The sequence below is a fragment of the Pseudorasbora parva genome, chromosome 20 (genome assembly GCF_024679245.1).
Source record: "Pseudorasbora parva isolate DD20220531a chromosome 20, ASM2467924v1, whole genome shotgun sequence".
Classification (NCBI taxonomy): domain Eukaryota; kingdom Metazoa; phylum Chordata; class Actinopteri; order Cypriniformes; family Gobionidae; genus Pseudorasbora; species Pseudorasbora parva.
In genome coordinates this window covers 21871394-21885878 of record NC_090191.1, presented here as the reverse complement: position 1 = coordinate 21885878, position 14485 = coordinate 21871394, and the positions used below count along the sequence as shown (strand labels likewise).

Below are 14485 nucleotides of genomic sequence, written 5' to 3'. Positions count from 1 at the left end.
TGGGAGCACTGGGCAAGGGAGTGCTGGGACCCCCAGACTAGGGAGCACTGGGCTAGGGAGTGCTCGGACAACTGGACTAGGGAGTGTTTGAATCAACAGGCTAGGGATTGCTAGGACCACCTGACTTGGGAGCACTGGGCTAGAGAGTGCTGGGACCCCCAGACTAGGGAGCACTGGGCTAGAGAGTGCTGGGACCACCGGTCTAGGGAGCATTGGGACCAACAGGCTAGGGACTGCTGGAACCACCTGACTTGGGAGCACTGGGCTAGGGAATGCTGGGACCACCTGACTTGGGAGCGTAGGGATCAACAGGCTATGGAGTGCTGGGGCCACCAGATTTTGGAGCACCGAGCTAGGGAGCTTTCTCCCTCTCCTTTTCGAGCCATAATGAGGAGCGAGCATGAGGTAGCATGGTGCCATCACTGGCTGGGAAGTGCTGAGGCCCAGTGTGGGAGAAGCAACATATCCCACACTGTAGGAAGAGAGGCAGAGTCTTGGAGCATAATTAATGACCTTATCCAATGCTAAGTCCCATTTGCCTCCTGGCAGACATGATTTAACAGGCTTGTTGAGTCCAAAGTGATACAAGCCCTGAAGGACTTTATCTTCCCAGTCCACACAGCTGGCAAGAGCACAAAAGAGCTCTGTATAGCTTTCAATGGTGTCCCTCCTCTGCCGAAGGCACACAAGCTAATCTGCTGGATCCATATAGTGGTCAGGTATTTTGTAACGTTTGGCGATTTAGAGACCATGGGAGAGCAGAATTCAGCTGAAGATTATGATTAACTGAAGATTATGACAAGAAACAGAAAACTGGAGAATAAGAGAGGACCAGGGAAGAAATTACAAAACTGAGCGAGCCAATGAATAACAAAACAAAACAAACAACAACAACAAAAAACTGAATGTTTTAAAGTCAATATGTTGTCATAACTTACTGATTTTTTACAGTGAACAGACGGGGCCGTTTGACTAATCCAAGTTTGCGGAAATGAGTTTTTTTTTTTAGAAAGACAGAGTCCTTAAATGAACTTTTTTTCAGATTAATTAATTAATTAATTAATTAGATGAGGTGCAATGTACAGTATATTCTGAAAATATGTAGTGTTTTTTTTTTTACCTTTGATGCATGTAAGTCAATCAATCAATCATCTTTATTTATATAGCGCTTTTACAATGGCGATTGTTTTAAAGCAGCTTCACACTGTTAAACAGGACAATATTGCAACAAAATTTGATTTGGCTGTACAGTCGTTCTGGAGAAAACAGTGATGTTATCAGCTTATTTTTATTTATCATATAGCGACAATGTTGGCAGATCAGTATTATAGTTTATAGAATTAAAAAAGACCTAATTAATACATTTTATTTGTATATTTAGTTGAATAACTTGGATCATAATTTTAGTAGTAATTTTATGTAAGTCTATTGAAGACCTCCATAACAAAATTAGGGACCTTTAAAGGGGTCATATAATGTCATTTTTGTACAAGTTAATATGATTCTTTAGTGTCTAAATGAAAACTTTGTAATATACTTTAAATAAAAATTCTCCTTAGTATTGTAAAAAAACACTATTTTTACCTGGTCAAAAACAGCTCTGTTTTCAGCAAGCCATTTCAGTGCATATGACTTAAAATGATAATGAGCTTTGCTCACCCCACCCCTCTTGTTCTGTGGGGTTTTGACACACACACACAAACACGTGGAGAGTTGCTTTGACAACAGTTGCGGTATATTTTGGAGAAAGAATGGCAACGGGAGTCTCTAAGGACACATCGTATCAATTTGAACCCAGGACAAGATGACGGCCCGGCAGCTGGACGTTGCCTAATTGGTTAACATAATGTAATTTTGATCTATCTTTAAACTGGCAGGGTAACGTTAGCATAGTGAGATGCGAATGCCATCCGTTTACTGATGAAACATTAGTTCACTGACAGATTGATGTTACAGCTAATGGTCATGAAAAACTTTTTTTCTGTAAATGTAAGCTTGTCAGTGATGCGTAACGTTATCTATGCAGTGTTAGGTTAGGTACAACTGTCAGGGCTGAAGAACTGACATAAGGTCACTACAGGAATGTTTCAACAGACACTGACCATCTACAAAAGTAAGCTTAGTGTAGTGTTACCATATTAACTTTATCACAAGCGTACACAGTTTGTAATAAAACAATAACCATAACGTGTTGGTCATTATAAACGGACTCCTTTAAAATAACATAATAGGGGGTGGTTTGCGTAATATTCTGAGTTTGCATTTTACTGATTTTATTCTTTTTGAGGAATACTGAATCTGTTTTTGTGCAAATGAGTTGAGTAAATGTATGCCCACATTTAGTCTAGAACTACAACAATAACCATTATGTTTACACAGCGCACCCAACGCCTCTGCACTCATGGGGACAGAAGAGATGTCAGTCAAAATGGGAAAACAATGTAACTCGGAAAAAGTAACTCGGATATTTGGTTATACATTTAAAAGTAACGTGTTACTTTACCAGTTACTTGAAAAAAGTAGTCTGATTACATAACGCAAATTATTTGTAATGCGTAACTTACGCCCAAAACTGTACACAATCCTTCAGAAATCATTTTAATATGCTGTTTTGGTCGTCAAGAAACGGTTCTTAAACCTGAAAAAGAAATTTTTCAATAACATTTTGGCCCAGTGAGCAAGACAAAGGGGACTAATGTGAGGAAAACTCACTGGAAAGATACAAAGCAATGGCAAGAAAGGAGAGAAACAGCGTTCGGTAGACTTTGGCTTTTTATTCTCAGACATTTTCTGGGGACCCCTTAGAACCTTCTGGAGGACCCCTGGGGGTTCCCGGACCCCAGTTTGAAACCCCCTGGATTAGGAGGCCATGATGGACGGGCCAATGGGCAAATTTGGCCAGGATGCCGGGGTTACACCCCCATTTTTTTTCCGAAGGACATCCTGGGATTTTTAATGACCACAGAGAGTGGTCAATTGTATTGATGATATTGGATACTGTGGATAAATTAGCTTTTTAATTTTATTAAAGGACCTTGGAATTAAGTTTGTGAAGTATTCTTGCTCAACGTGTGTGCATGACGACTTTGTAGATTGGACTATGAACAATGCAAACTACTAAAACTACAGGTTTTGATGGAGGTGATCATTAAAGGAAGATGGCTAAAACATACACTGTAAAAAAATATTTGGTCAGATAACTATTTGATAAACTATTCAGATAATTGTTTCATGTGATGCTGATGTATTGGTTTCTTATTATAACAATGGACTAACTAAGATTTTGGATGATTATGCACCTGTGAAAACCCGGACTGTCTCTTTCATTCATTCTGCTCCATGGTTTACCCCAGAACTTCGTCAACTTAAAACTAAAGGTCGTAGGTTAGAGCGTCTGTATGCCAAATCTGGTCTCACTGTACATAAACAAATGCTTTCTGAACATGTCCAACTTTATAAGGATGCACTGTCTAAAGCTAAATCTGATTATTACTCTATTTTAATTGGAGCCAGAGAAACAAATTCAAGATCTCTTTTTTCTGTGGTAAAAAATATCTTACGACCACCGGATTCTCTGCCATCAGACATGTATTCTACCACACTATGTGACAATTTTATGACTTTTTTTGAGTCTAAGATTAAAAATATTCACCAACAAATACTTGCTAGTAACATAGGTTATAACTACTGCTGCTCAGTTTTTCAAGTGTCCCCACACTCTGGTCTCTCTTCTTTTTTATTACCAACTGATGCGGAGATACTGCGTCTTATCCGGGAATCCAAGCCTACTACCTGTTGGCTTGATCCTCTGCCAACTCACTTAGTCAAAGCCTGTTTACCATCTTTATCTACATTAATTTCTAAAATTATCCATTGTTCACTTGCTTCTGGCTATGTACCCTCCTATTTCAAATCTGCTATTATTACTCCAATCCTTAAGAAACCAGGGGCGGATCCATCTAACCTAGATAATTACCGTCCGATTTCTAATTTGCCATTCATCTCTAAAATTCTGGAAAAATGTGTTGCAACACAGGTAAATGATCATCTGTCCAAAAATAACCTGTTTGAGCAGTTTCAATCTGGCTTTCGTCCGCACCACAGTACAGAGACAGCTCTTGTCAAAATCACTAATGACTTGTTGTTGGCAGCTGACTCTGGTTTATTAACCATTCTTGTCCTTCTCGACCTGAGTGCGGCCTTCGACACCATCTCGCACAAAATACTCCTTGACAGGTTAGTTTCTATTGGGATCACTGGCATACCCCTGTCCTGGTTTATATCATATCTCTCTGGCCGTACTCAGTTTGTCCAATTAAAGCACTTCCGATCAAGATCATCGACAGTCACTACTGGTGTTCCTCAGGGCTCTGTTTTGGGTCCACTTTTATTCATTATCTATCTACTTCCACTTGGTCATATTTTCAGGAAATATGGCATTCACTTTCACTGCTATGCCGATGACACCCAGCTATACTTATCTTCCAAAACCTCTGACTTTTTTCCACCACCTCTCTTGTCCCGTTGTTTGGCTGAAATTAAAGACTGGCTCTCAGCTAACTTCCTTAAGCTTAATAGTAGCAAAACCGAGGTCCTACTTGTAGGGACAAAATCCACATTGACAAACTCTGACTATATACCTGTGGATATTGATCAACATCTCATTTATCCCTCTTCACAGGTTAAGAGTTTGGGTGTAATTCTGGATAGCACACTTTCATTTGAAGCCCATATTAATAATATTACACGTACCGCTTATTTTCATCTGCGTAATATTAATCGCCTTCGTCTATCCCTTTCAATGAACAACACTGCAATTCTCATTAATGCACTAGTTACCTCACGTATTGATTACTGCAACGCTCTTCTTACTGGTCTTCCTTCCAAACTTCTCCATAAACTTCAGTTGGTTCAGAACTCTGCGGCTCGTGTTCTTACTAGAACTCCTTCTACCATGCACATTTCACCAACTCTCCAGCAACTTCACTGGCTTCCAGTGAAATATAGAATTGACTTCAAAATCCTGCTTCTCACATTCAAGGCACTTCACAGTCTAGCTCCTCCCTATCTTACTGATCTTCTTCATATTTACACTCCTTCACGCACTTTACGATCCTCACTATCACTCTCTCTTGTCTTACCACGTATACGCTTAAAGACCATGGGAGCTAGAACTTTTAGCCATGCGGCCCCTCGCTTGTGGAACTCTCTCCCTCTCGATATCCGTAATATTGACAGTCTGCATACTTTTAAATCTCGTCTTAAGACCTACCTTTTTACACAGGCTTTTTTATGATTTACTACTTATTTTTCTGTCTCTATGATACATGTGTGTTTTAAGTGTGTTGATTTATGTATTTATATTGTTATTGCTGTTTTTCCCTGTAAAGTGACCTTGGGTGTTTTGAAAGGCGCTGTTAAATAAAATGCATTATTATTATTATTATTATGTGCTAACAACTAAATTGTTTTTGTTTTTTTCTAAATCAATTATTTTAAGTAAACAATTATTATATATAATCAAATTGATTAGGTTACACAGAAACTTTCTGCCAAAGGTTCTGCCACTTCATAAGAATTCTATTTAGGGGTTCCCATCATGGGATCATTTTATGGATTCAGTTTTAATTTATTTTCTTATTGTAATTGAATTCTATGAATTAAACAGCTCGTAATGTTTCCTTACATCGATTTTTTCCCCCCCGCATAAAGGGTTCTTTAAAATGTATTAAAGAGTTAATATAACCCCATTGAACCTTTTTCTGTAAGAGTGTAGAATTATCTCTTAAAGGTAACAGCTGTGCATTTTACAGTGTAGAATATATACATATTTTGAATATCTGTGTAAAACAGGTTGTCTTTAATGTGCTATGGCATACTTTTACACGCATTCTCATCTGAAGGCCTGCATACCAGCTATGTTTGAACCAAGTAGGGTACCAGATAATATCCCGAGCTAATTTCCTAGGCAAAACTTTTTAGTGCTATATCAAAGCAGAGGATAAAGTACTGACCCACATTGTCTATCTCCTCTCACAAGGTCGCTGCTCCAGCAATGGTAATCTGTCCCTGGATGTGCTTGTCAAAGTCTCCTCTTGTAGATTAAGCTCAAGGCATGAACCATCTGTTACTGCAACATCACTAAGAGGTGCCTATTAGATCAGAGCAGTTTTTATCCCTTTTTTTTTTTTTAGTTGGACAAGACATTTCATCTACAGTATTTGTACATAGTGTCCTGCATGAGGGTGTGTGTATGTGTGAGTGATTTAGTCTGGATGGTTTTCCCTGATAAACTAACCCCCTACTTCTGCACCAGTCCTTTGAAAGTCATTACAGGGCACTTTCTTATTATTTTATTAATGCATTTTTTTTTGCTCTAGATGAGTACAGAGAACTGTAAAAGTGTCAACTATATTGATGTGAATTTAAATTCAGTACAGCAATATTGTTACCACAGGAGGGCAACCTAGGACAATATGAGAAGCGAATGTTTACATCTGAGACTAATAATACATTACAATAATGTAATATAACATTTAACAATAATAAATGAATGCTTTATTTATTAATACAAATAATACATTATTATTTATACATTGATTAATTTACATGTTTAAAAACTGTAAATGTGTATCCTAAAAAAAAGTACTTCACGTCGTAACTTGTAACATCTTAATTTAAAGCTTTCATTAAAGTAAAAGCATGATTCATGCTATTCCATTCAATTGCACTACACTATGTTTCATAACAAAAGCTTTAAAATGAGGTAGAAATAAACCATTGCAAGATATAACTTTTCACAGTGCAGTCTGGGCTACATAATCTTACTGTCATATACACTTATAAAAACAATGTTTCATTAGGCATTGGTTGTTCCAGGAAACCTTTCCTTTGCACAAAAGGTCCGTTATAGTGGGAAAGGGCAATTTAGATTTAGTTTTTTACACTTAGAAATAAAAAAGGTATTTTAAGAACTTTTCACTGAAAGTTATTTGGGGAACCAAAATGGCATTGCTGTGAAATTTGGAACCTTTATTTTTAAGAGGGAGTCATATTTGGGCTGGAGGAGAATAGCCATTAACTTTTCTGTGAAATGCAGCCATTTTGTTTTAATGACTAAATTTACTCATGATTTATTTGGGTTTGATGACTCAACATGACATAATGAACTCTATGACTTCAAACTGACTACTTTTGGATATATCTATAAAAATAAAAATACATATTTTTTTTCCTTGTTTAGATATGATGGTGATTATAGAAACAATAGGGTATTGTTCTTTTCAGCATATCACATCACTTTGAATTATACGTTAAATATGGAAACAAGACACTCCAAATGTAAAGAGGTCAAATTATTTTTGTGTAATTGTGATCATCTGATCGAGATGAAAAACAAGTGAGATTGCAACAGCAGCCCCCTCTTGTTTACACTGTCAGTGTCTCAAAACCCAGCGAGTTACCTACATAGGACGCATTATATTTGCATTTTTTGCACGTACTTGGATAGCATTTTTGGCCATCAAATTATCAAAATCGCCAAAAACACGACGCACGCGTCACTGATGCCCAAAAAGTGCTGCACGCGCCCATGAATGCCCAAATGCTGTACGTGCAGGCGGCTCGCAAGGTTTTTAGACACAGCCATTAGTTTCCCCACACGAGGGAGGCGGGGGCTCGGGCCTATTTCTATTTATAATGGGCAGAACAAATTTTGCAACTGTAAAGGTCAATGAAGGAGTCGGCTTGAAAATAATCTGTAGATGTTGAGACATGCGCAGATGCGGGATGATGCCATATTGGACACACACATACACACACCGCTCCTGCTTCAACCAGAACACCGGATCACTCAATTCGGATAGACGGAAAAAACTCGCATAAGGTAAAAACTACATTATCAGCATGAACTTCATTCTGTAATAGTGATCGTGTCTGACACGGACTCGTGCTTCTATGCGCGAATTTCCGCGTGCAGACGCTTTTTCCTCGTTAAAAACATTTGGAGGTTGTTTGTAACAGTCAAAAATATACAGAAGCTCCTGCGTAAGAGTTGATAAAAATGGCCCGGAAAATAAAGTAACCTTATTTATTTAGGACACGAATGTCGAGCGACCGCACTTTCGATTCTGTCGATAAACATATTTACGTTCCGAAGAGTCGCGCGCTGAAAATGTCGTTGAAAAAATAACGTTTATGTAACAAGCGACATTTTCGTGTCGTGTTCTTCCTCAAGATACTCTCGCTCTGTTATATTGACTTAATTTTCAAACTGCCATTTGACCTCCTTTCGATTTCAAAGGACACAACGTTCAAGCGTAAATATCAACACTTAAGTTTACTCGTCGGGCGGTGTTTATATAAATGTTTTTGAACGTCACGAACCGGTCGGTGTACGTGCGGTTCAGGTGCGCGGAATATAGTCCGAAATCCTCGTTCCTCATGTGTCAAATCCACTTTCAACATGGCGGGTTAAGGTGTGTTAAAACTGCCATGCAAAATCTTTGAAGAAGGAAAAAATAAAACCGCGTTGTTTACGCATCCAGTTTTCGTTTCTTTCGCTGCACCTGGACGTGGTTTAATGAATTAAATTCAAAGTTGTCGTTTGCCGACGTCGGTGTAGTTTTTTTCCGCTGCAATACTTTTAGAGTGTGTAAAGTACAGTAGTGTTTCTCACATGCTCATACAATATTTCCTGTTTCGCTTTGTGCACTGTTTGCTGTGCTGAATGCGGGAGCCAACATTTTATTCGCATATAAGGCTATTCATATTAACCAAACAGTTCTCGAACCACCCAGTTTCTACCTGTTTAGCCTACGATACAAGCATTGGCGAATGGATGAACCATCATTTTCCTTTAAAATCGATTATGATGAATTTTAATTAAATGTGATAAAATTTTCGGCAAAATGCGAGTTATTTAGGCTATTTGATTAGCCTTAGGATGCAGCCTTAAATCCTTGAGGGTTTTACCCGTGAATTCATACGGACGGATTAAATTCATGGCAGTAGGCTAATGAAAGGAGGAAACGGAGCTACGCATTTGATGAGGATGATGATGATGAAATGAACTGATAAGAAATTATTTTTTTCTAGTTAATTCTCCCTGACCTGGAAAAGATGAGCTCGCATAAGTCTCTTTATGTTCATCTTATAGCCTTTTTATATAGATAGCAGGCCCATTTAAGAAGCATTTGTTTAATAAAACCGCATGAGAAGTAAGGGCAAGCCACAGGAATTCAACTAGCCTTCATCAAATCTTGTGTTGAAATACGCTGAAGCAGCCTGACTGCGTGCACGCTTTGCATCGATTGTGCCTTTTCAGTTGAGCCAGAAAACATTTTTTTTCTTCCATTATGGTAAAAAAAAGTGCAGAAGAACAGGACGAACTTATTCATACACGACACCTGCCCGGCGCGAGTTATGGGGAGGAGAGGAGGTTAAGCCGCTAATTAAGGCATGAACCCCCAACAGATGGATGGGTGGCCCGAATATTATATGTAGGCCTTCTTTCGAGTATAACAGCATTATATAGGCTACAACTTTTTTCAGGAGCCACTCAAAGTTTAGGCTGTGAGTTATATAGTGCACACATTGTTTACGGCCAAATAGACGCTAGCAAAGAGAAGTTGCTTTCCTCTGAGGAGGTAACCATAGCAACAGTACGCAGCTTGAGTACTACGTTCAGTCTCGGACAGTAAGTACCCTGCCTACATATAGGCTATTTATTACAAAATATGTGATAATATAGATTTACAGGTATCACACCACACACACGCAAGATTAACTTGAACATTTTGTAAGGGGAATAGGCTGACATTGCTTAAAAAGGTCGCTGGAAGTAATTGCAGGCATGATTCGCATACGCCTGATTATGTAACATTTAGAGGAATGCAAATCCATATTTAAAGCATGTAAACGCACTAACACTTCTAGATGGGCAGTAGTGAGTTAGAGATATGCGATATGTCATAGGGTAATCAGATAGTTTACCCTCGGGTCGCAGAGATCGGGTGACCGTTGTGGATTGAATAATGCAATTTACATTCAGCCCATTTGTGACGTAATGTCACCGAGGACGTCACGACGTGAGCGTGAGAACAAGTTGACCTCAAATATTAATTAGACATAATAATTACACATTTAAGAAGGTTTATGTAGGGAACTTTAAACTTGAAAGGGAACTTTATGTTGCGTTAAACATTGCAGTGCAGGAATGAATGGCTATGTTTATTTGGGAAATATAGGCTACTAGCATATGATCACATCACTTCACTGAGCATGATTTTCCCTTTATGAGGTCAAAAAGTTGTTTTTACAGAGAATGATGCCATGGGTATTTTTCTTTGTGTGGTAAAGCATTAAGCGCCAATAACTGAATAACGTGGGTATGCCATCATGTTGTGTTTTTGAGAAGTGATGTCATATTTCATATATTTCAGTAGGCTGTATGAACTCTAATGCTTTCACATAAACATGTTAGTTTATATCCATTTGACTTGTCCGAGTCATTTATGACTTTATGATATGAGTTTCAACTTGACTCTTTTCTTGATTTTTTTTCTTCCAAGTAGGCCTAAATTCAAAACGTTTGGATTAGATATATTGAACTTAACTGTAAATTTGGCACAATGTTTAAAAAAGAGAAATAGAATTTGTTATTTTACACCCATTTCCACATTTTAAAGATGGCAATGTTTGAAGACTTGCATTTAATATAAGGCAGCACTAACAGCGGACTGACCATACAGCTGTGATATATGCTTGAGTTCCCAATATGCCCTGCCACATTAATTATTATACAGAACTGTTTGTTTTATTGTTTGCTGCTTTTATTTGTGCGGTTGTTGTCACTCTCAGTTATGTGCAGAGCTTTTTTTTCTTTTACTCTGCACCATTATTGAGCTTTGTGCTTAAAGTTCTGATGTAGGCTTGACATGTATAACTCAATTCTTTAATTTATTGGTTTCTTGGTCAGGGCTCTTGCTGTACCCATTTTCCTACATTCCTAATAGTATGGACCTCCCTGGAAAACATTAGGCAAATAAGGCAAATAGTCAAATCATGGTTAAAACAAGTTTTCAAGTTGATATGCAATATAACCAGGGGGGAAAATGTATTGTAACCTGCTAAACTAAACATTAAACGGATAAACACACAGCTAAACTTAACAATTCCTCTCTCAGAGTTTATTAAAATGGATTATTAAATGTGTCTGAGACTGAAAAAGGCCAGAGCCATTTATTTTAATAAGAAATGCAGCGCTACATTGTGTTCTGATAATCCTTTAATTCCCCTTCCACAATTGAACAAGTCCTGGATTAAGGCAAGAGAGGGCATCTGGCTCAATATGAGCTAATCGATAGTACGGCCTGCCTAAAATCTGGATTTATTCTGTAACAGCCCACATCATAGATTAGGGTTGATAATTCACTTTAATCCCGAATCTTCAATCTGGAGGTGTCTTTCCACCCACAGGCCCAACTGTGCTGGCTGAATCACAGTAAGCCCACACAATCAAGACTTTGAAATGATAGTACACTCTAAAAAATCTTTGTTGGTTTTTGTTGGTTTAACTTAAAAAAGTAAGTAACCTGGTTGCCTTAATTTTGAGTTTATTGAAATTAAAAATTTAAATTGATACAATGAAGGAAATTTGTTTAATAAATAGAAACTCAAAATATTATTGTATCTGAACCACATCAAAAATGTGATAAATCATGAAAATAGCACAATTTGGCATGTTTCACTGCGTCATCAGAAATAACACACACACAATTACCCAATATGCTTACAAAATCTTTTAATAATATTTGAATAAAGGTTGTCATATCTCAAAAAAATGTTCATTGTATGAACTCAAATTTTTCATTTCAATGAACTCAATTTTAAGGCAACCAGGTAACTTTTTTCTAAATATTTTTTTACAGTGTAGCAATAAATAGTTTTTTTTGTCATTCGAAAAAAGCAAACCTTTTACACTAATAATTTTAAAAGGTTTTTGTAGCATTATATTACCTATATACCTATATGTAAAAAAAAAAATGTTCGCCCAGTTTATGAGAAAAAGATCACATTTCTTTCAGAAATTTGGATGCAGATTCTGGTCAATTGGAACATTTATATTTTTCCTTATTTAAAGCCAATAAGTCACAGTGAATCCTGGTCATGTCAATTTCCTCTTTAATTTTCATTTTTTTGACCAGGGTTCTGTGGAACACGACCAGAAATATCTGCCAAATGAGTGACAGAACCATAATATTTTTCATCTGCTGTGTTTATAACACACGCACACACACACACACACACACACACACACACACACACACACACACACACACACACACACACACACACACACACACACACACACACACACACACACACACACACACACACACACACACACACACACACACACAACGATACACCGTCATCATGGCAAATATTGAGTGAGTCATTTGCAAGGAAGTGGTTTCAGTGTTAAAGTGCACTTCTTGTTCTAAGTTCCATCTGAAACCAGGACTTCAATAGAAGAGAAATACATTAGTCTTACAATGTATGCATTATTCATTGCTCTTCACTTCTAAAAATAAAGGTTCCTTAATGGTTCTTTGGAGCACCTTAGGTTCACTTTTTCTTTTAATGAATCAAAGGTGGGTTCTTTATTATAGGTTATTTAACTCTTTCCCAGTCAGCTTTAAAAAAAAAAAAAGTTGCCAGTCATCACCAGCATTTTTGATCATTTTCACACGCAATATCAAAAGAAAGAAACCGAAGAAAGACATTTTTAAAAAAAATTGTTTTATGCTAGTTGCTTCATGCATACTTTTTTATCAACACTTGATTATGGGTAAGTAAAAACAACAACATTTTGAACAAAAGGCTAAGAAAATGAAGTTTTTCTTTCAAAACCACAACGTGCATAAGCACAACATGCATTTATTGCTTGTTTCTGCTTCTTTTTTTCATGAGTTTTGATTTGGAGATTCTCTATTCTCAGAAGATGCGTCATAGCACCCCATACCATATAATAGTAAAAAAAAAACAAAAAAAAAACGGAAAGTCGTAAAATTCTGTCAATGATGGGGATGGGGAAAGAGTTAAAAGGATCTTTCAAAACCACAACATAAGCACTACATGCATTTATTGCTTGTTTCTGCTTCTTTTTTTCATGAGTTTTGATTTGGAGATTCTCTATTCTCAGAAGATGCGTCATAGCACCCCATACCATATAATAGTAAAAAAAAAAAAAAAAAACGGAAAGCCGTAAAATTCTGTCAATGATGGGGATGGGGAAAGAGTAAAAAGGATAACTCACCCTAAAATGAAAATTATGTCATTAATCAAAAACCTGTAAGACCTTTGTTCATCTTCAGAAAACAAATTCAGATAAATTTGATGAAATTCTAGTGCTCTGACCCTATATAGATTGCAACGTTATTACCAGTTTCAAGGCCCGTGCAAAAAAAAAAAAACTAACAAAAATAATGACTTTATTCAACAATTTATTCTCTTCCGTGTCAGGCTCATTATTGGCTGACGCTGTTCACGCTGAGCACTGCGACGCATGTGGGTTGTGCTGATGCAAGAGTTGACGTTCTGACATAGAACCCGGAAGCGCTGTATTTACGACGTCAACAGCATAAGAGTCTGACACAGAAGAGAAGAAATTGTTGAATAAAGTCGTTGTTTTTGTTTGTTTTTTGTGCACAAAAAGTGTTATCGTCGCTTCATAACATTAAAGCTTTGTATTTTTGCTGTCTATAGGCGGGGTCAGAAAGCTCTCGGATTTCATCAAAAATATCTGAATTTGTGTTCCAATGATGAAAGAACAGTTAATTTTACAGGTTTGGAACAACACGAAGATGAGTAATTAATCACAGAATTTTTATTTCTGGGTGAACTAACCCTATAAGCAGCAGTATAGATGGTTTTCTAAATAACTGTACTTTGACATCATAAAACCCCCTTTTAGTCCCAACTGGAAGCTTTATTTCAAAGAATGGTGTATCGGGAATTTAATTCACTAGAATTAGCCTATACTAGCAGAAGCAAAACTAAAATGAGCATTATTTTGTTAAAGGTCCCATGGCATGAAATGTTCCTTTTAGGAGGTTTTTCAACATTAATATGAATTCCCCTAGCCTGAATATTGTCCCAAGTGACTAGAAATTTTGATGGGTGTAAACTGAGTTCTGGCTGTGTTTCTCTGCCTTCGAGAAAATGAGAGCCCAGTTGAGCTGATCTTGAATTCTGCCTTTATGACGTCATAACATCAGCCGTGATATCAGCACAGGCTTTATCATATGGATTCAACAGCACCGCCACAAACAGTGCAGTGTTCATTAATGCCTGATCTGTGATCAGAGATCTCTGATGTGTGGCTTCTCATTCAAGTTCACACAGACTCTCTTTCTAAATCGTATACTGTCAGTGCCACCGCTGGCCGTCTTGATGCATCAGTGAATCAAGCCAGTGACTA

At 37.4% G+C, this 14485-nt stretch overlaps 1 protein-coding gene across 2 annotated transcripts in view; it reads left to right on the top strand.

Annotated features, from left to right (window-relative positions):
- Window positions 1–7767: 7767 nt before the first annotated feature.
- The window catches only part of sfmbt2 (Scm like with four mbt domains 2), a 50587-nt gene continuing 43869 nt past the window's right edge, over window positions 7768–14485 (top strand). For both annotated transcript variants that reach the window (XM_067427035.1, XM_067427034.1), the window contains exon 1: window positions 7768–7885. The gene's annotated coding sequence lies outside the window, so the exon portion shown is untranslated. The remainder of the gene's footprint in view (window positions 7886–14485) is intronic.